We start from the raw sequence: 18,998 nt of genomic DNA, 5'->3' as shown, positions 1-18,998 counted from the left end.
GGTGGTAAGAGGAGACAGCTTTCTTCTAGTAGATTCTTCCTTAAGTTTCTTTAGTGATTCCGGGGGCGCTCACTTGACCGTGATGTGCCTGACCTGGTTAGCATCTAAACCTCCTCCTCTGATGTGGTACAGCTGTCTGCTAAATTAGTTACAGAAAGATGGTGACTTGAACTCAGCCAGTTCTCTCTTACCTCGCTATTGTTTTATCTGGATAATTTGAATTTGGATTAGAGCAGCGGAGGGAAAAGATGCCTTACACTGAAACGGACGCGAGTCTGTGAGAAGAAAGCCAGGCGTCCTTGGAGACTGTGCCAATGAAAAGGGGAAGAAAACTGAGTGGAATAAATCTGAGTGCACATAGTCCTGCATCCCGAAGGGAGCACAGAAGGAAGGTTGCTTGCTTAGAAGAGCAGTGGATGCTTCGTGCCCGCCTTAAAGAGAATATTAACAGAGAGAATTCTTTGTAAGACAAGCTGCCCCGCGGGGTGTGGGTAGCAAATACGTTGGAAAAAATACAGCCACAAGCTCCGAATGGCACAGTAGGCGAGCTGTGATCCGCCCGACAAGGCCTCCCGCGGGCGCCCTCTGCCGCCACCTGCTGGTGGAGAACGAGTACTGCAGGCGGCCGAGGGGCGCGCATGCGCGGTGGCACCGGCGGGCGCCCTCTGCCGCCACCTGCTGCTGTTATTCGGGTACTGCAGGCGGCCGAGGGGCGCGCATAGCGCGGTGACTCCCGCGGGCGCCCTCTGCCGCCACCTGCTGGTGGAAAACGAGTACTGCAGGCGTCCGGGGGGCGCGCATGCGCGGTGGGGTCCGGTGGCGCCCCCTGCCGCCACCTGCTGGTGGGAAAGGGGTACTGCAGGCAGCCGGGGGGCGCGCATGCGCGGTGACGCCCACGTGCGCCCTCTACCGCCACCTGCTGGTGGGAAGCGAGTACTGCAGGCTGCCGGGCGCCACGAATGCCGCATGACGCCCGTGGGCACCCTCTGCCGCCATCTGCTGGTGGAAAACGAGTACTGCAGGCGGCCGGGGGGCGCGCAACGCGCGGTGACGCCCGCGGGCTCCCTCTGCCGCCACCTGCTGGTGGAAAACGAGTACTGCAGGCGGCCGGGGGGCGCGCATGCGCCGTGGGGTCCGGTGGCGCCCTCTGCCGCACCTGCTGGTGGGAAGGGGGTACTGCAGGCGGCCGGGGGGCGCGCATGCGCTGTGGGGTCCGGTGGCGCCCTCTGCCGCCACCTGCTGGTGTTATTCGGGTACTGCAGGCGGCCGAGGGGCGCGCATGCGCGGTGGCGCCGGCGGGCGCCCTCTGCCGCCACCTGCTGGTGGTATTCGGGTACTGCAGGCGGCCGGGGGCCGCGCATGCGCGGTGACGCCCGCGGGCGCCCTCTGCCGCCACCTGCTGGTGGTATTCGGGTACTGCAGGCGGCCGGGGGCCGCGCATGCGCGGTGACGCCCGCGGGCGCCCTCTGCCGCCACCTGCTGGTTTTAATCGGGTATTGCAGGCGGCCGGGGGGCGCGCATGCGCGGTAGGGCCCGGGGGCGCCCTCTGCCGCCACCTGCTGGTGGAGAACGAGTACTGCAGGCGGCCGAGGGGGGCGCATGCGCGGTGGGGCCCGGGGGCGCCCTCTGCCGCCTCCTGCTGGTGGAAAACGAGTACTGCAGGCGGCCGTGGGGCCGTGCATGCGCGTTGCTTATTACGTCGTTGTTTTTTTTGATGTGTAATTTCCTACGCTCCTAGATTTTTCTTCATATGTAAATCACACAGAATCACAGATCTTCTAGGTTGGAAGAGACCTCAAGATCATTGAGTCCAACCTCTGACCTAACACTAACGTTTGAGCTAATTCCCGTGGAAAATATTTCATTTACTTTCTTGGTTGTATTGTCCTTTCTATGTTCAAAGCTGAGGCATAAATACGGTAAATTTTGCTTCTAGAAACACCCCAGTTCTTTTGTCTGCACTCTGCATGCTGTAAACTAGGGATAGGCACAAAAAAAACAAATACATAAATAAATAAAAGAACACAGCTGCTGCTGCTCCTGCTCTCTTTCTTGTGGTTTGCCCCCTCCCCTTTCCCAGGTGATTGGGTTTGGGTGCTGGGCAGGGCCAAATGGTATAGGAGCCCCAGGCACGGCATCAGAGAGCTCCTTCTGCCCGGGCTGCTCTTTGGGGTCAGTGCTTTGTTGATGCTTCTGTTAGCTACATGCAGGGTTCTTTTGGTGGGTCAGGGTCTGGTACGATCTTTTAGAGGAAACCGATCTAGTAGTATGTGCATTTATTGCTTGAAGCTCTTTGGAGGTGATTAGTTGTTATAGCACGTTTATGGATAGGATGTCAATGTTACTTTGTGCGTTTGCTTTGTTGTTCTAGGTCCCTCGTGATTTTTGCAGGGTTACAGGGCAGATGCCACCAGATCTACCCCTTTTGTTGTTTTTGTTTTGTTTGATTTTTTTTTTCTTGATTTTTCTTTTTCTTTTTTGGAAGGGGGTTTGGGATTTGAGCGTCCTATTTTTTTGGGTTTGGGATTTGAGCATCTCAATTTTGCGGGTTTGGGATTTGAGCGTCTTAATTTATTGGGTTAGGGGTTTTAGGCATAGGACTTCAGGGGTTTAGTGTGGTAAATAGTTTGGGTTAGGTCCGTAGGGGTTTCGAGGATGTTTAGGGATAGGGCTTGAGGCTTTTTTGTGTAAGGGCGGGAAGGGCTAGGGTTACAGTGAGTGCTGTTAAATGTAGTTCTCGAAAACTCGGCCTCTGATTGGCCGTGCTGGCTGTCCAGGGAATTCTGGTAGGTGTAGTTTTCCGGCACCAGGCTTCCGGTAGGCCGTGTTGACTGCCCGGAGCATGCCGGGAGATGTAGTTCTGGGACTCCGAACTTCCGGGAGGCCATGTTGGGTGCCCGGAGCATGCCGGGCAATGTAGTTCTGGGACTCCGGACCTCCGGGAGGCCATGTTGAGCGCCCAGAGCATGCCTGGAAATGAAGTTCTCGGGAACCAGGGTTGGGTTTAGGGACTAGGGCTGGGGCTAGGGTTAGAGTTTAGGGTGAGGGTTGGGGTTAGGGTTAGGGCTAGTGAATGCTGGTTCTCTGTGTTTGCAGATGACGGTGAGCGTGTTTAAACTAATTCCAGTTGAAGAAGTTTCAGTTACTTGCTTGGTGCCGTTATCAGTTCAACATTAAAAGCTGCAGCAAAAGCAAAAGGGGATTTTTGCTTCTAGAAACACCACAGGTCTCTTGTCTGCTCTCTGAATGTTTTTGAGATAAAACAGATTTTAAAAAACAAAGGAAAGGAAAGGAAAACAAAACAAAACACAGCTGCTCCTTTTGCTCTCTTCCTACTTTCATGTGCTTTGCCCCTCCCCTTTCCCAGGTGATTGGGTTTGGGTGCTGGGCGGGGCTAAATGCTATATGAGCCCCAGGCATGCCATCAGAGAGCTCCTTCTGCCTGGGCTGCTCTTTTGGGGGCAGTGCTTTGTTTTTCCTTCTGTCCGTTGCAGGGTTGTTTAGGCAGGCTGGAGTCTATGGATTTCTGGATTTTAAGTGCTTGGAATTCACGTAGTAGAGGGATGTTTAGTAGGGGCTGCTGGCTCAGTTTGGGGTGCGGTTGTCACTGCAGTTATTTTCCTACAGCCAATAGAGTAAAATTCCAGTTTGCCTTTTAGAGGTGCTATAAGTGGGTAAAGAGAACAGATGGAAGCGTGTGCCACGTGGGGTAGGCAAGCGGCTGAGGTACAGGAGGGGATGAGAGCATGTGATTTTTTTTCTGGGGATGAAATGGACTCAATTTTGTTGGTGTATAATCTGTTCTGCTCCTAGATTTTTCTTTCAACGTGAAGAAAAGTTTGAGCTAATTCCAGGTAAGAAAGTTCCAGTTACTTGCTGGGTCGTATTGTCCTTTTAATATTCAAAGCTACGGCAAAAGCGTGGGGATTGTTGCTTCTAGAAACACCCCAGTTTTCTTGTCTGCACTCTGCATGCCGTTGAGCTAAAGCAGACTAAAAAATAAATAAATACAGGAAACACACACACAAAAAACAACAATAACAAAAACAACAACAACAAAAAAACCACCATTGGGTGATGTGTTGTGAACGCAACGATCATTTAATCCCTTTGTTTTCCCAGGTGGTGTGGATGATACTGGTTGCACTGTTGGAGCTTGGATTTGGAGAGGATCGGGTGAGCATAGTTGTATGTTGCATCAGCAGTAGTCAGCGTTGTGGAGAAGGTGGGCATCATGACCGGCATGCTAGTGAATGCTGGTACTCTGTTTTTGCAGCTGATGATGAGCCTGGCAATTGACTAAGATGACGACCAGTGCCTGTGTATTTCTTGAGGCGGAGGGAATTTACCATGCAGCAACCTGAGAGCTAAGTTGGGGGGCACCTGGTATTTGCATATCTGGGGTGGCTAATGGGAGCTGGGAGCCAGAGCAGCGTGGAGCCAGCTGGCTGAAAATACTTGGTGCCGCTGCGAGGGTGGTTCAGGCTGGGTCACGTTCAGGCTGCTTGTGGCCGGGTCACCAGGCTAATAGAAGCAGCGGGATTATTTTGTAGCGTGAGTGCGTGCGCCAGGCAGGACAGTTTCCTTCTGTTCGTCTGTCCTGTAGTGTTGCTTCTGCAATGTCTGTTCTGTGCTTCTCGGGTCTTGATATCCTTCTAGCTTTTTACACTGGACTGACCAGACAGGCGACTTGGTAGCGGTGCTGAAGGGCCTCAGTGCTTGTTTTGTCATCGTGGCTCTGATCCGAGCACTTCTTGTCTTGCAGTCGCTGCTTGAAGTGCAGTTCTGTTTCAGGTCTCGTGCGTCATATTCGGTTTGAGATCGCATCTGTTTCCATCCTCGCTCTTGTGGAAGTCATCTGGGCCGCATCAGGAGCTCTTGCTTGGGAATTGATTTCCTAAGCGTCGTCTTATGTGATTAAGGAGGTATTGGGGAGGCAAGGACAGTCCCCAGACAAGGACTGTATATCTCGAAACAAGACACCGGAACTCACGATAAGGAAGCGGCAGACGGACAGAGAAACAAATGTAAGGACTATAAATCTCAAAACTGGACGTTGGAATTCATTATAAAGACACAACAAAGGGAAGAATTAGCAACAGCCAGCTCTTGCGATTAAGAAACATGCCAACTCAGTGGATTCCTGACCAAAGGTGAAAAGTACAATGTGAGGAAGACTCGGGGTCTTCCTCCCAAAGACCCCTGCCCACGTCCCAAAGGCCCCTGCCCACAGTTCTTGGGAGGCTCTACTCAGGCGCAAGGTGCCAAAAGGCTAATTAGCATGAGAAGCGAGGGAAGGCGGGGGTAGGCAATGAATATGTATAGGCGCCGGTAGAATATTGATAGATTGATTGTATAAATTCAAGACTGCTTTCTGCTTTGGGTATGCACGATAGGTGGAGAGATCCCCCCGTGCATCCAGCGCTGCAATAAAGAATATACCGCTTAAAGGAATTTCGGCTTCAATCTTTGAATCATATGGGGTTTTCAGTCCCCATCCTTCTGGTCTCTTGTCTTGAAGGAAGGCTTTTTAGGCCTCCATCACCCCAGTTCTGGCAGTGTCTTCCAGTCGCGTGTCGTGACATTTGAGTCTCTCCTTGGGTCTGGTGCAGAGCACCTGTTGTGACTTGCTGTTGCCATAGGGCTTCCCTCCGGGGGTCACTTTTTCTTGCGCCTTGTGTTGTGTGTTTTGTTTGTAGTGTTTGTGGCGTGGCTGTGTGTGTATGTGTTTGGTCTGGAGCTGTCCTGCCTGGCAGTTAGTGATGACAGCTAACGTGGCAGTGCATGGGTGTGCTAATACATTGTCCGGACTGTGTTGGCGAAGACATCTGGTCTGCCTCTGCGCACGTACTGAAGGGCAGCAGGCACAGTCATCTCTGTGGTGTTTGTCAGATGTGCGTGTGGGGGGGAAGAGTTGAGCTGCTTGTGAGCAGCTGCTCGCATAGTGCTTGAACGGTGTGCTTGAGGAGGAGGTCTGTGGAATCTTGAAAGCTTACAGATAAGGGGTTTTTGAAACTTTTATTTTGATTTCTCTCCTGTCCCCAGTAGAGTGTAAACCTTTGGAGGAACCTGTCGCAGGAAAGAGCTCCTTCCGGAACTGTTCAGCGCTCCGTAGGCAGCTCGGTGACTGGCTTGGTCTACTTCTGAGGTGTGCTGAGGTATGGGGGCTGCTGTTTTGAAATGATAATATTGTAAACGGGGTCCCTTTGTGTTGTTGAGGGATGGGTGCTAATGCTGGCAGCTGAATGATTATCTTGTGACCGTTTTCATTTGTTAAAGCTGAAACACAGTGTACAACGCGGGACTTGACCGGAGCTGCTTTTGGCAAGGTGAGCGATGAACAGATGTAGCAGGTACTTTAGGGGTGCAGTTGTCACTGCAGTTACTTAACTGCACAAAGTACAGTAAAAATCCTGTTTATATTTCAGGGGTGTTGTAGCTGGCCTAAGAGAGCAGATGGAAGCATCTGCCTCGAGGGCAGGTGAGGGAGCAGAGGTTAGGGAGCAGATGAGAGTAACTGTCCCAGCTGTGCTGTGGCTTTGGATGCTGCTTCAGCCTATGCTTTTCTTTTTGTTTCACAGGTGTGTCGCACAGGCTCAGAGGGGCCAAGCTGCACTCTGAAGAGCAGCACGGGAAGGGCGGGCTGTTTGTGAGCTGGATTGGAGCAGAACTGCCAAGTAGCACGAGGTGACTGCGAAGGGTCTTGCTTTGCAGGTGCCATGGCAGGCTCTCCACAGAAGCGGTTGAGGATTTGAGAAGAGGTTGCAGATCATCGAGGAGCGACACGTGCAGGGACGGCTTGAAAACGGTATGGCTGCTTTCTCTTCTGTTTATGAGGTGTCCCAGGCGACGTGGGCTGTGATGTTAGCCTTTAGGATCGGAACAAAGCAGGTGCTGATGGCGGTCTTCTTCGGTAGGCAAAGAGGTGCCCGAAGCCCCCTCCTGTGCAGCCTGAGCACGCCTCGCTGAGGATGAAGCTTGCTTTCCAGCAGTTCTGGAAACTGTGTTGAGGCTGAAATGCTGCGTCTGTGTTCGGGTTGGGGTTGCACCTTGGTGAGTGTAGGGATGGGTTTTAAGCGGGTGCAGCGGAGGGCCCGGCCCCAGTGTCCTGTAGTGTGTTTTGACCCATCAGCATAGCCTTTTGGTTCTCAGATAGCCTGCTGAAGTAAGTGATTTTTGCTGCGAGTGGAACGGAATTGATTTTGTTGGCGTATAATCTGTTCTGCTCCTAGATTTTTCTTTCTGCGTAAATAAAAGTTTGAGCTAATTCGAGCTGAAAAAGCTTCAGTTACTTGCTTGGTTGTGTTGTCCTTTCAATATTCAAAGCTGCAGCGAAAGCATGGGGATTGTTGCTTCTAGAAACACCCCAGTTCTCCTGTCTGCCCTCTGCATGCTGTTGAGCTAAGCCTTATAAATAAGTAAATAAACCACAGCTGCTGCTCCTCCTCTTTCTACTTTCATGTGCTTTGCCCCTCCCCTTTCCCAGGTGATCGGGTTTGGGTGCTGGGTGGGACCAAAAGGTATATGAGCCCCAAGTATGCTGTCAGAGAGCTCCTTCTGTCTGGGCTGCTCTTTGGGGGTAAGTGCTTTGTTTTTCCTTCAGTCAGTTGCCGGGTTCTCTAGGCAGGCTGGAGTCTATGGATTTCTGGAATTCTAAGGGCTTGGAATTCACTTCATAGAGGGATATGTAGCAGAGGTTGCTGGCTCGCTTTTTTTTTTTGGGATGGTGGGATGATACGCTCCTGTGTTTGATCTGTATTTTAATCTCTAGATGAATCAACCCACTTGTGTAACTCTCCAGAGGACTAAAACCAGCTTGATGACGTGCTACAAGAGGCTTGACCGCGTTGGTGCAGTATTACCAAGAGACTGAGCAGGGTCACCTTTTTCATCTGCAAAGGGTATGTCTGTCATTACCCCTGCCGGGGCTGCTATGCATTCATGGCCTTGTGGCATTTGTGGACTTCAGCTTGTTTGTTTGTTTTTTTTTTTTTATTTGTCTGGCTCTGGTCTCTGTGTTTGAGTCCTCTGCATGTGCCGCACTGTTTGCGTATCCATTGTGGATGTGACCTTCTCTCTTTGTTTCTTGTAGCTCAGGGCGTAGGCACGGAAGCTTGAACGAAGCATGAGGGTGAGTGGACAGCAGTGGGGGCTGTGATAAATTAGTGGGGGGTTTGTTCATTGTCTTTGAGGAATTTGGAGAAACTGCTGAAGAGATAAGGTTGTACAAATTAACGGCCTTGGTAAAGGGGAGGATTAAAGCAAGCAGATAACAGGAGGGAGTATTGGATACACATCCTTGAGTGAAACCAGACATCCTGTCTGCCGCTTCATTACCCCCACCTGAATACGAGCACAACGTGTGAACACCAGCAGAGGAACAACGACCCCCCCTCTCAACAATAAACTGCGCAGCCTCAGCCAGTTCAATAGGTCTCGATAAGCTGGAACTCGACTGCTATAAAATAGCTACCCTGGAAAGGGAAGGTGCGTGCTGTGGTGGAGCGGAGACTCCCCAGCCGCCCAGCGCTGTTTTGCTTGTGTCTGCTTACTTGATTAATAAAATAATTTCAATAGACCAGTAAATTGTGTGGTCTAATTTATAACAATTTGGTGCCGTGACTCGGATGAAGGCAAATCTGATTGAAAGACCTTCGGAGGGGGCGCCCCGCTGATTTCAGCGGCCTTCGCTAGGACTACTTTCATTCAAACCCTTCACCGACGAACCCAAAATTAGACACAAGCAAATAAAACCGGTAAACCCCAGGCAACCTTTGTGCACGAAGCCCGAACGAAGACCCACGGGGTGGGTAAGTATAGGCCAGTGTTCCGTTCGGTTGGGGTTGGGTTTCCCAGAGTGTGACAACTGAGACGTCCAATTGCGGACGAAGCGAGAGCGGACCCCTCGGTAGTGCGGTTCCCACATCCCGCGAGGGACTGGGCCACGAAAAGGGGGAGCGTGTGTGTGTGCGTGTGAGGGCACTCTGGAAGATGGGACAGAAGAAGAGTAAGCCTTCTGGTCCCATGGGTGGGGTAACGTCTGATGTTAGGTTACCCCGGGATTAATGATTAAAAATTGGCAGGATTCCCCTTTTAGGCGGGGAAGGAATAAAGTAAAAATGATACATTATTGTGTTGAAGTTTGGGATGGTAAACAGATTCGAGGAGACCACCTTTACTGGCCTGTATTTGGGTCTTTTGAAGATTGGGTTTGTCAGGCCTCAATATTTATGTAAACTCAAAGGAACCCTTTAGTCTAGAAGAAAGTGAGTATGCGCACCTCTGGATAAATTCAGATATGAGGATGCATCTATATCCTCTAAAAGAAAAAGGAGGGCGGGATAAAAAGAGAAAGGACTTAGAAGTCCCGACACCACCCCCGCCCTATATTCCACCACCCGCACCAACGGCTCCTGTCCTTAATGGACTCCCCGAATTAGCTAATCCAGGAGAATTTGAATCGGATCATGAAACACAGGGGCCGGTAACCAGAAGCAGGGCAAGAAATCAGAAATCTGCTTTAAGGGAGGGATTATATCCCCTACGAGAAATAGTAATTGGGCGGACCCCAGCCAGGAATGGAATATGTGGCCATCCCCATTAACTCCGGGGATGTCCGAGATTTTAAGAAAAGGACAGGAGGACGGTAAGCAAGCTTTAATGGCAACTGGCATAGTGTTTGCAAGTGTTGAGGAATAATTCTAACTGGAATAATAACTGTACATTGTATATTGTATATATAAAAGCCCGGGCATTTTTGTTAAAGTATTCTTTTATTCATATGTTAATATGTAAATATGTAAATATAAGAACTGCCATTGAGGTGTATGTCTAAGGGAACAAAATTTGCCCAGGCATATTATTGGCTCATCAGGTTTAAATGTCCTCAGTGTAATTGTCAACAGGCAGTTAATTTACAGTGGTTTGATTTTATTTGTGTATCTATATATTGTGAATTTTGGAGGGATTGGGATTGACTAGTAAAGAGCTTCTAGGAAAACAGTGGAATATTAACCACTGTAGATAACAATAGGAAATGTTCAAAGCAAAGAAACCCCGAGGAAAAGCCCCCTAGGGTGTATACTAACACATTGGAGGGATATAGTGGGGTGAGAGGGTACAGAAAGTAAAGAACTCTTATCAAATATTGTAATCAATGGTGGCCACTTTATAAACTAGAGGATGGAGCGGAGTGGCCCCTAAATGGAACTATTAATTATAACACCATATTACAGTTAATGTTGTTTTTGTGGAAAGAAGGAAAATGGGATGAAATATGGTATATTGATTGATATGTTGTTTCAGTATCTTGGAGGGAAAAGGTATGGAATTAAGTTGGACTCTGACTGAGCCTTTGGTGTTGGTATTAGAAAAGTACGGGCTTGAGAAAGATAAAGGAAGTGTTAAAAGGGTTGCTGAAGGTGTTAAAGGTGTGGCATGTAGTATTTAACAGAGCTGTTTGAAATTGAATGAGCAGGGAAAGGTGATGTAGGCATTATCTAAGTAACAGTCTAGAAGTTTTGGTATATTTGCATATTTGCTGTGATGTTTGTTCAGTTTCCCAAGCATCGGGGAGGGGGGGAACAGCCTGCTCCACCAGGGGCCTCTCCAGCAGCCGCAGGGGGGCTTCAGCTCCAGCGCCTGGAGCGCCTCCTGCCCCTCCTTCTGCACTGACTTTGGTGTCTGCGGGGGGGTTTCTCGCTCTCCCAACTGCTGTTGAGCAGCAGGGTTTTGTTCGTTTCTTTGTCTGTTTGTTTTCGTGGATGTGCTGTCACAGAGGCACGGACTGTGTTGCTCATGGCTTGGCTCTGGGCAGCAGTGGTCCTCTTTGGGGCCAGATGAAATTGTCCCTTACCTACCACGGGGAGGTTTCTGGGTTTTTCTCACGGGGGCTGCCACTGCAGTTTCCCACTCCCCCACACACACACCCCCCCCCCGAACCTTGCCAGCAAACCCAATACACTGGGGCAGCTAAGTCATTACTGACTTGTAAAGCTTCAGGGATTAAATTATCTAATGAAACCCTAAATGTGATGGGGGTAGAAGGTACTGGGATAACAGTGCCACTTTTGGGGAATACTAAGCTGAGACCAGGGGATAAAATGATCACGGGGCAATTATTGTATGTATCCAAGGCGGAAACTAACTTGTTGGGAAGGGATTTGATGATTAAATTGGGCATTCAAATAGTAAATTGTTAGACTGGAATAACAGTGTTATTAATGAAGTGCTCTCAGGCCCTGAGAGCAAACGTATATTCACCTCTGACTGGAAAGACTCTGAAATGGGGGTGGAAGCAACAATATAGGTGGACAATTTTACCTCAGGGGTTTACAGGGCCACCTATCTATTTGGGTAAATTCTAAAAAAGGTTTTGGAGCAATTACAACCTCCCAAGGAGGTATTAATATTACAAATATGTGGATCATTTTAAGGAAAATGGATACTCCCCAATGGGAGAGAAATGCTGAATAAAGTGATAATGAGGCAAATATTAACTGTTTTACATCAGAAGAGTCATTGGGAGGTGCAAGCAATGTGTGATGTTGTTCTAAGAAAGCATGTCTGTGTAGGAATATATACTTCAGGGAAGCACACATGCAGAGGATGTACCATATGTCAAAAGGTAAATAAAAAAGGTCTTCTGTAACCTATCTAGAGGGGGACGGGAGCCAGGGCTTTGACCTTTCCAAAGTATACAGGTAGACTTTACTGAGTTACTTGTTTGTCCTAATTGACCATGTGACTGAATGAGTGTAAAGTTTTACTGCAAGGATTAAAGCAGGCCTTAGAGATTGAGTGGGATTTTCACAGCCCCTGGCACCCCTCCTTTTCTGGAAAGGTAGAGCGAATGAATGGTGAAATTAAGAAACAACTAACAAAACTTATGCTGGAAATTAAGGCTTCTTGGGTAAAATGCTTCCCCCTTGCACTGTTAAACATATGGATGCAGCCCGGAACTGATGTAGGAATTTCTCCTTTTGAAATGCTATATAGTATGCCCTATGACTTGGAATTGCCACTTGATCACCCTCAATTCTAATGAAGACTTTGAAAGAGACTCTTTTTAACACCACGATGGGGAAGGCCCCTATGTTGTTTTGCTTACTACAGAAACAGCCGTTTGGACTGCGGAGAAAGGATGGACACATGCCAGCCGTGTTAAAGGACCCACCTGTGACAAGATGTGGGAGATCGCTCCAGGAAACAAAGACCTGAAGCTCACATTGTGACGAACTCGATAGGTACCGTGGGTTAAGGTAGAGGCTCTCCCCTGAAGAACACTACTGCTGCCGAGAAGAACTAAAACCTCGTAGTTGGCTGCAACCCAACTGACGAGTGAGGCAGAGGAGTGAATAAGTGGGGAAAGACATGGGCCTCAGCCATTCCTATCGGTATTTGGGGGTTCTCGCAGTGATTTCATCCTGCATAGCGACTCAACACCACCCCCACCAACCTTTTAAATGGACTTTAAGTCGATTCGAAGATCAACAGGTTATTGCAACCCAGATAACATCGGGGGGGGCTCGAGGCCCCGATGCTGGGAATATGTGGGATTTTATTTCTGCCCAAGTTCTAACCTGGGAAGGGGGTACTGTAAATGCCTGAACGTGTATTATTGTGCATACCGGGGGTGTGAAACCATTGCTACAGACTGCACACTTGGGGCTGGTCGGGATAAATTCTTACAAGTGGGATATGGGCTGCAAAGTTGTAACCGACAATTGGATCCCCGTTACAGGTGGTGAGGGCATGGTATAGGGTATACAGGAACCTTCCACGGAAATAAAGAAATTTGCAAGGTTCTATATATAAATATAACAAACTCGGACGATACTAGCTGGGTACTAGGAAAAATGTCAGATTTTACGAACACGGAACTGACAGGGGAGGACTCATATTAATAAAGAAGGAAAAACCCGAGATATCCAAGGTAGTAGGGCCTAATAAAGAGTTATTAGGGGAAGGTTTGGTTGCCCAGACTGTAAAGATACCTGGGACTGCACAACCTACTACAGTGTTTTCTAATAAGACGACAAAGTTATCCTTTCCCACACTGCTTCCTAGCATTGTAAAAAGGAAAGGGGTTGTACCCGAGAGTAGTATGTGGAAAGTTATAAATGCTAGTTTCCAGGTACTAAATCAAACTAATCCTGAGATAACTGAAGGATGCTGGCTATGTGTAAGCGTTAAGCCCCCATATTATGAAGCTATAGGAGATATGGGGAGGCCTGAATATTCAAATGAGTCAAATCCTTCCAAGTGCAGTTGGGGTCAGGAAATCGGGATAACTCTGACTCAAGTTACAGGAAAAGGTAGATGTATCGGCACAGTTCCAAGAGATAAAAATGATCTATGCCATGCCACTGAAAAAATGGACCAAACACACAAATGGTTAATTCCTGCAAATAATACTAGGTGGGTATGTTCATTGTTGGGAGTCACTCCTTGCCTATCTTTAAAATTGTTTAGCATATCTCATGATTTTTGTGTACAGGTGGTCATTATACCAAGGATTCTATACCACACTGAAGAGTATATGTATACCTATCACACAGTGGCTGAATACCATCTGGTAAAGAGGGAGCCTATTACAGCTGTCACCTTAGCCACTTTAATGGCCCTTGGGGCTGCAGGTGCAGGAACTGGAATTGCTTCCCTGATAAAACAAAGCCAGGAATTTACTTCTCTACGCATTGCCGTAGATGAGGATCTGGCCCGTATAGAGCAATCAATAACAGCTCTGGAAAAATCGGTTAGGTCATTATCCGAAGTGGTACTCCAAAACCGTAGAGGGTTGGATTTGATTTTCTTACAACAAGGAGGACTGTGTGCAGCCCTACGTGAAGAATGTTGTGTATATGCAGATCATACTGGGGTGGTAAGAGATACAATGACTAAATTGAGGGAAGGATTAGAAAAACGCAAAAAGGAAAATGAAGCTCGTCAGAATTGGTATGAATCCTGGTTTAATTACTCACCTTGGCTTACTACCCTGCTATCAACCATAGCGGGGCCCTTGTTGTTATTAATATTAGCACTGACTTTTGGACCATGTATATTCAATCGAGTAATCGCAATTGTGAAAAGCCGATTAGAGGCAGCTCATCTTATGCTCGTGCGTAGCTGAGTATGAATTTCTTGAGCAGGAGAAGGAAGACACAGAAACTTTAATGCTCAGCAAGCAAATATTGCAAAAATTCAATGAACAAAATATGTTAGAAAAAGAAAAAGGAGGGATTGTGATAAATTAGTGGGGGGTTTGTTCATTGTCTTTGAGGAATTTGGAGAAACTGCTGAAGAGATAAGGTTGTACAAATTAACGGCCTTGGTAAAGGGGAGGATTAAAGCAAGCAGATAACAGGAGGGAGTATTGGATACACATCCTTGAGTGAAACCAGACATCCTGTCTGCCGCTTCATTACCCCCACCTGAATACGAGCACAACGTGTGAACACCAGCAGAGGAACAACGACCCCCCCTCTCAACAATAAACTGCGCAGCCTCAGCCAGTTCAATAGGTCTCGATAAGCTGGAACTCGACTGCTATAAAATAGCTACCCTGGAAAGGGAAGGTGCGTGCTGTGGTGGAGCGGAGACTCCCCAGCCGCCCAGCGCTGTTTTGCTTGTGTCTGCTTACTTGATTAATAAAATAATTTCAATAGACCAGTAAATTGTGTGGTCTAATTTATAACAGGGGCCCCGAGTTGCTCGGTGGACTGTGTGAGTCTGCTTCAGCTGTCGGGCCGGCTTTGCAAGTGCCTTGCGACAGCAGAGTACGTCTCCTGCCACGTTTCTGACACGTGCCAGACGTCAGCGGTTCCAGGGTTCCAGTTCCTGAAATGCTGGAGATGCTCGGAGCACGAGAGGGGCTGGGGGAGAGGGGACAGGGGAGAGGGGGGCGGCTGCGGCTGCGGCGGCGGGGGGGGGCAGAGAGGGCAGCAGGAGGAGGTGCCGTTGCGTGCGCGTGGCCGACGCCCCTCTGGATTGGCTGGAGTGCTCCGTCCCGAGGCATGCTGGGAGCTGTAGTTCTGCGCTGCCGGGCGGCCACGTGGGCTCCGGGCTGCGCGGCCGGGCCGGGGCCGGGCCGGGGCCGGGCCGTGCGCGCCGGGAGGCGCAGGTTGCCGCTGGCGGCGAGCGCGGTTGCCGGCGGTGAGGCGAGCGAGAGCCTCCGGGGGTGCCTCCTCGGAGCGTCGGGCCGGGAGGGGCGGGGGGGTGTTGAGGCCGGGCGCGGGTCCTCGCTGCGCTTGATCGTTGGGCTGCGCCGCGCCGCGCCGCGCCTCGGAGGCTTTCCTCTCCCTGCGTCCTGACAGCCGGCTCTCTCCTTGTGCTGCGGTTCACCGGGGCAGAAGCAGCTCCCCGCCGCTAGGACCCCTGCGGGGTTTGTTGCCGAGCGAAGGTGGCGCACCGGGTAAAGCGAGGAAAGCCGCAGCTGGCGTGCTGCGGTCGCAGGGTTCTCAGGAGAGAGAGCAGCCCGTCCGTCCCGACTGCCCAGGTAAGTCGCAGCGACCTCGGGGTGGAATCAAGGCGTGCTCGTAAGCTTCCTGCAGCCCCGGCTCCAAGGCTTCATTGAATTTGCGGAAGCGCGAGCTGCTCGGCGCTGGGAAGCGCAAAGGGAAGGAAGGCACGTAGTGCCTGCCGAGTCGTAGTAGCCTCTTAGACCTAGAATGAACTGGCCTGTCAGGCTCTGTCTGTTGCTCAGTCTTTGGTACGAGAGGCTAAACTTTGTCCCGCCTCAGCTTTCGGAGTTGTCCTAGGAATAGACCGGTGCTTGCGGGGCTTTCCAGGACGCTGGTTGCGGTCAGTGAGGACAGACGTGAGAGGCAATTTCTGTCTGTCTGTCTGTCTATTGGTTATGTCCCAAGAGTTTTGCTTGAACTGTGTGCAATAAAGGAGGCCTTGGGCCTGTACTGAGCAGCGAGAGAGAGCAAAACTCTGCGTAAGCACTGGCCGTGGCAACGTTGCTTGGGAGTTGAGCGGCTGGGGGTCTTTCCAGAGGTGGGGGGTCTTCCCAGCGGAACTCGGTACGCAGGCAGAAACGTGACCTTCGAGGTCTTTGTTTGTCTTGCGCTGCGGCTGTGGTATTTGCCCCATAACTGTATGGAGTTGCTGAATTCTAGAGGGGATGATGATAGAGACGTCCCTGGTTCAGCCTTTTTTTGCCGCAGTCCTTGCAGAAGTTGTGGAAAAATGAGTAGTATCCTTCTCTTTAAGTTCACCTTTTAAAGAGTTCTTCCTGCAGACTCCTGTCTCCGTGGTTTAGGTACGTGATTTGTGTGAAACAGAGCCAGGCTTTCCTGTTAACGAGTGCCCTGATTGAAATTCCCTGTTGTTGGAGAACAAGAACCATCAGTGGTGCTTGGCAGTTTAAAACCTCTTGGCTTACGCAAAGGCTAACTTGCCAAAGCGAATGGGAAGTAGCCTAAAGTTCAGTAAATGCGCTGAATAGAAAAGGCCGTCTTCTTGACGGGAAAAGAGCTTTGCAGAACGTGAGCTTTGTTTCCCGTAGGGCTCCCTGCTTGCCCACCTGTTCAGCGATTACTGCAGGCTTTGACTGGTCCCCTCAGGCCCAATATCGCACACGTGCTGTGCTGCAGACGGTGCCTTAGCTTCCTTGCCGTCTCGTGCTGCGTTACTTGTACCTGCGGAAAACTTACTTCAGTGTCACAGAAACCCCGTGGGAAGCGTTCCCGACTCACGCCGGTAGGACCATCCCGTCGCGGCTGGTAAAATCCAGGAGCAGGACGATGCTTGGAAGAACGTCACCTATGGAGGAGAAGACAACAGTCTCCTTCCTGTTAGGCAACAGGTTTCCAAGACTGGTTTCCCCACCCCCCTGTGCGTTTTGAAGGAGGCAGTCCCTAAGCTGATGCAATCCAACTATCCAACTGCATCTAAGATGCTGGTTGTTACTTCCATAAGCTATAAAGGAACTTAGTGTGTTCTGTGTTTTTAGGTCGAGGCTTGTGTGCGTGAGTTTGGCTTGTCGCGATGGCCGGTGTAGATGATCGCTCACGTGCCCCAAAGCTCCTCGTGCTGATGCTGGATCTGCCCCACGGTAAAGGACCGCATGCTGTGTGTTCAGCTTTTCTTCCTTACCGTGTCGTCCGTATGTATGTATGTATTTACTTCCCTGAAGGAAAGGGTGGATTTTTCGTGGGTCCCTCTGTGCGCGTCTCGAACCAGGCTGCAGTAAATACGCGTAAGCGAGTAGGCTGCTGCAGCGCGTCCTGGACAGTATCAGGGTGCTACTCTGCTAGCAGTGGAGAGCTGGGTGAAGGTGCCCAGGGTAAGGGCTTGTTCTGCCTCAAGTTGAACAGAAAGTTTCAGGAGTTGAGCATCCCAGGGGATGTTTGTAGGACTGCTGTTAGACGATAAAGGTTCGGATGGCTGTCGACGAAGGGGATTTTGTTGGTTCTTTTTCGATAGCTGTTCCTGCCAAAGATCGCGTCGGTCACAAAAGGTAGTAGTAACCTTGCGGTTTCTATGTTCTGTAGCGTTTGTACTAAAATACACTGGCAGATGAATAAATGAGCAGGTACAAATACACGTGACTCTGTAGCTGAGACTAAATAACGTGCAGTTTCTTCTGTGTTTTATCTTTCAAAGCACGTTGTTGCTGAGCGCCTGAGCTTTTTGCTCGCGTTACCGAGGAAAGGAATGGCAGTGCTTCTTCCCCCCTCATCTCTCTTTTTTTTCCCCCCCCCCCTCCCCCCCCCCCCCTCTTCTTCCTCGATGACAGGGACTCGAAATGTTTTCCTCGGATGTCCACGTGAAAAACGAAATAAATAAATAAATGCTGATGGTGAAGACACTGACAGAATTGGGTGACATTTTCAAGGTAGAGGAGGGGCGAAGAATGTGGAAATTCCTGGTACATTAGTGGTGCTCTGTTAACAAAACGACGTATACGCCACTTGCTGTTCCTTATTTTTTGGTTTGGTTTTCCTTTCAGTAGTCTCCCCGAAGGCTTTTGCGGACACACGGTGTATCTTTTCTGTTCTTCCAGTATTCGTTTGTCAGGAAAGACGACCATGCAATCCGAGGGCTGTGGACAACCATCTACCAGGTGGTTGTTGCAGCCTCCATCGGTCATGTTATTTGTGCTTTTAGCTCGCCCTCTCCTATATCTTGAGTTGAATTTTTTTTTTTTTTTTGGCAACGCTATGTTTGCAGTGATAGCATTGCTGCCGAGGTATTTTTGACTAAAAATGATCTTAACTGTAGTAGTGAATTCACAGAGTGTGGCTTTGTGTAACGACTCCCGCGATCACAACTTTTTTTTTTTTTTTTTTTTCCTTTGTCACAGATAGGAGGAAAGCTCTTTCCAGAGAGATGGAAAGAAAGTTGTTTCAGAATACGTTCAGAATGTCTGAAGTTGTTTTGGAATTTTTTGTTTTGTTTTGTTTTTTTTTTAGTAGTTAACGGTAGTACAGCCCACAGAGCAATTTCTTTGTGCGTGAGAACTCGCGGGTTAACTGAAAGTTACTTGTTTTATTATAAAACTAGGATTTGAAGCCACGGGCATTCAGAAATGCATATGATATGTCTTGTCACAGTCTTCTAGATCAGCTAACCGGAATGAGAACCAATCTTCTGAAAACACGCAGGGATATCGTGGGGCAGGATGAAGGTAAATGGACACAATTATTTATTAATATTCTGGTACAGCTATTTAATTCACCTAAGTGTAGTGTTTCTGTCCTCGGTGTGGGAGAGGAAGTAGACTTTGCATCGTTTCTTGGGTCAGTCGTCCTTCCCTAGATTCCGAAGGAAAAGAATGAAATTTCTGCCTTCTGTCACAAAACATGTTGTGCGTGCTTGGAATTTGAAAATTAAGTTTCATGGGTGAGCTTTCCTGTGCAACAGGATGCAGTAGATGTTCTTATAGTGATGGTGAAAGGAAAGAGGGGCTTTATTTGCCTTTTGCTTTTCCTTTGTTTTGTAGAGGGAGGAAATAGTGATTTCTAGATCTTAAATGCTAACACTGGAAATGG

General features: G+C 49.3%; 2 long non-coding RNA genes across 7 annotated transcripts; both read left to right on the top strand.

The window, feature by feature from the left end:
* Positions 1-2,501: 2,501 nt before the first annotated feature.
* On the top strand, positions 2,502-4,962 carry LOC116500700. 2 transcript variants are annotated; one of them, XR_004254326.1, is made up of 4 exons: positions 2,502-2,997; positions 3,814-3,854; positions 4,123-4,176; positions 4,277-4,962. It is a non-coding gene; the product is annotated as an uncharacterized LOC116500700 (long non-coding RNA). The 2 variants fall into 2 exon arrangements; XR_004254325.1 differs by lacking the exon at positions 2,502-2,997 and having other exon boundaries at positions 3,370-3,854.
* Positions 4,963-5,414: 452 nt separating this feature from the next.
* Positions 5,415-18,956, top strand: LOC116500716. 5 transcript variants are annotated; one of them, XR_004254331.1, is made up of 11 exons: positions 5,415-6,158; positions 6,280-6,329; positions 6,715-6,808; positions 6,918-7,053; positions 7,772-7,901; positions 8,093-8,131; positions 15,351-15,496; positions 16,672-16,839; positions 16,958-17,059; positions 17,744-17,842; positions 18,561-18,956. It is a non-coding gene; the product is annotated as an uncharacterized LOC116500716 (long non-coding RNA). The 5 variants fall into 5 exon arrangements; XR_004254330.1 differs by lacking the exon at positions 16,672-16,839; XR_004254328.1 differs by having other exon boundaries at positions 16,672-17,059.
* The last annotated feature ends 42 nt before the right edge of the window (positions 18,957-18,998 follow it).

Source organism: Aythya fuligula, chromosome Z (genome assembly GCF_009819795.1).
Source record: "Aythya fuligula isolate bAytFul2 chromosome Z, bAytFul2.pri, whole genome shotgun sequence".
NCBI lineage: Eukaryota > Metazoa > Chordata > Aves > Anseriformes > Anatidae > Aythya > Aythya fuligula.
Note: the sequence above shows the minus strand (reverse complement) of the source record. Positions and strands in the feature narration are given on the sequence as shown.